A 3,313-nucleotide genomic window follows, 5' to 3' on the forward strand; every position below is an offset into this window, starting at 1 on the left:
AAGAACACTAGCTCGAATCTTGATATGATTAACTAACGTTAATGTAGGACAAGACGTTAAACGCTTTATGTAAAACTCAAGGCTATCAAAAACGAATGTCAAACACCTTCAATATAAAGGTGAACCCTATAAACCTCAAAGAAGGTGATTTGGTTCTTAAATGAACCCGAGAACTCCTAGACCCTAGGGGAAAATTATGTCTCCAATGGGAAGGACACTTCTTAATCAAGAAAATCCTCTCTAGAGGATCTCTCTGCCTATCTACTATAGAAGGCGAAGAGTTTATTGCACCAAGCAATCTCGATTCGCTTAAAAGATACTTTGTATAATATCAAGCTACGCATAGAACGGTTCTAGACTCGACCTTGAAAGAAGCTTATTTCAATAGAATTCAATCCCAAGTTTTGTAAAACTTGCACCATGGAAAAATGACTCATGTTCGAACTATGATAGACCTGATTTTTCTCATGCAAATAAATAAATGAGAGAAGATACGTAGGCAACCAGCATGTTTGTATGTTAGGTCTTAAATTAATAAAACCCCAAGTCCCTTCCTCAAAAGAAAAAGAAAAGTCTTTTGAGGAAGGAAGAAAATCTTGCTCCGAGCCTAAAATAAATGTGACGGGTTTTAAGAAACAAATAGGGGCAAAGCAAAGAGCATCACTTCTAACCGAGTGATATTCTCAGAAATAAAATTGAGACTTTCATAATGAATCTAATTCAAGAGATATCGGTTATATGTTCTTTTTTCGTTTGTAAACGATTATCCAAAGAGTAACCCTCCATAGAAGGATTTTGAAGAAAAAGAACTGAAATAAACCCCATAAAAACAAGTCAAAAGCCACAAATTTAGAAAGGACACCTCATCACTCCTTCTTAAAGAAAGAGAGGTTTGAAACTCGATACTCTAGGAAGAAAAACACCAAAAAAATAAAAATACCAAAAAGAGAACCAAAATAAACCCCGGAAATCTCTTAAAAATATAGAAAAATATTTATGTGTTGGTTGAGGCATTGAAATCATCATTCGTGCTCACTTAGACTCTAGTCTTGATTGCCACGACAAGAGCATAATGTATCGATTATACCAGATACATCCTAAAAACTAAAAAATGACTTAAAGAGGTTGAGGTATTGAAATCATCATTCGTGCTCACTTAGACTATAGTCTTGATTGATACGGCAAGAGCAGAATATACCGATTCTACCAGATATACCCAAAGTCAACAAAAAAATGGAAAATGAAAACCTAAAGAAGAAAGTTGATAAACCTCTCTAAAAAAATATTTTACGATGAGTGGAATTTCAAGAAATGTGGTTTAAGGTCAGGCAACCAAAAATTGTTACACACTTGTCAAAACATCGAAGTTTTGACTATCTTCTTCGAGGGTAATGATTTCGGATATCTATTATACACGAGATCGAATTTATAGTTAATATCTCAAAATTGGGGAAAAAGAAATCGTATTCCTTGTTGGAAAAAAATTCTCAAAAATGACAAAAGAGGTGTTCAAAGCCTAACCCGGAACACGTTTTGAATTTGAAAGCGACATAATTCATTAGAAGGATCAATGTTCATTCTAATCTCAGAAAAAAAAAATATAAGGATGGGACTAGGGGAATAAAAAATTGTCCCCTTATCCAAAAACATGAGTCACCTGTTCATATATAAAGGTTGATATCGCCGACTAACGGATTTTCAACTAGTTGTAAATGTCATTTTGAAAAGGAGGGAAAATGACTTTGTTGAAATATTCCCTTAAAAGGCAATAGGCATGACCAATACTGCAAAAGAAAATAAGCGAAACGAGTCTCCAGAACCCTATAGTTCGATAGGTACGATACATTGTTTTATACAATTCCGTCAAAAACCCTATTTTTTATAGATACTCAAACCTTGTGTTACGCTTGAAACTATAACCGAGCCTTTCGAGTTCTTTAATTCAAGAAACGGGTTCTTGATTGTTGGAACCAATGATGGAATTCAATACTCAAACGCAGCGGACATAGAGTGAGGAGAGAATTCGAGGTTAAAGAGAGAAGAAACCGGGGTGAGAAGAGAATACCACTAGAATATACCTAGTAGTCCAAGAAAGGGGTTGAGGGCCGAGAGAATAACTTAGAGCAACAAGTTTCACAAACTTTTATTCATAGCCCCAAAAAGTGGGGTGGGCATCAGCATTTAAAGAGGCTGAATTACCCAAGATTATTCGGTTACAACTACTTCTAAAATAACAGAATTTGGTTTAAGAGAAATAAGAGAGAAAGAAAACAAAACAGAATTATTCAATAAAAAACATAAACTGACCCATATGCACACTTGGGCCAAGAAACAGGTGCTGCAAATATTTTAGGACCGAGGTTTTGGTGAGCAGACCGTAACATAATCTCCCCCTTCGAGGTTCGTCGCCCTCGACGAAAAGAACGTGGACTGGTCAGCCTCTAATGCGCATCTTCAAACTTCAAAAATATCGCTTCGGTCGGGATTCAAAATGTTCAGCAAGCTTCGCCGCAAAGGACCGGTCTTCTTAAAAATCTTTCGGCAGAATCGTTTCAGTAGTGGAGCTGGTCGGGTCCTCGCGGTCTTTTGCGCTGCCGGGTCGCTTGCCACTCCGCCCATGTGAGGAATTTCTGTGCACCCAGGGTCAAGTTTTTCAGTGTTTAGAGTTGGTCTTTGTTGCTGCAATGTCTTCAGCGCCTGGTGCAAAAATAATTTCTTCCAACTTTGATTAAACTCTATAATGTTGTCAAAAATCTAGGCCAAATTTTTTTCCCGAACTAGCATAACAGCGGCATCGAACGAGCCATAGCTTTTAATTTTATTTGTTATTATATATTATCATTAAATATTGTTTTTAATATGTTTTATTATAAAAATCTATTTTAATATTTATTTATTAATAGATCTAACAAAGGTTTTTATATTTTATAATTAATATAATAATTTTTATACTTCTATTAATTTATTATAATTATTTTAAATTATTTATTATTATATATTATTAATAAATATTATATTTAATAAGTTTTAAATAATATATTTTACACATAAATTAAATATTTATTAAATAAAAAATAATAAGAGTATATTATTTCTTATTATTAATAAATATTTATATTAATTAAATATCATTTTAATTTTCATAGGTTTTATATTACATATTAAACAAATAAATTAAATATATTTTAATATTTATTCAATCAAAAAATATTAAAAGTTTATTAATTTTATTATTAATATATATATATTAATTTTAATATTTTTATTTATTTATTATTATGAAATATCATTTTTAATATTTTTATATAATATA

The sequence above is a fragment of the Impatiens glandulifera genome, chromosome 8, assembly GCF_907164915.1.
Source record: "Impatiens glandulifera chromosome 8, dImpGla2.1, whole genome shotgun sequence".
NCBI classification, from domain to species: Eukaryota; Viridiplantae; Streptophyta; class Magnoliopsida; order Ericales; family Balsaminaceae; genus Impatiens; species Impatiens glandulifera.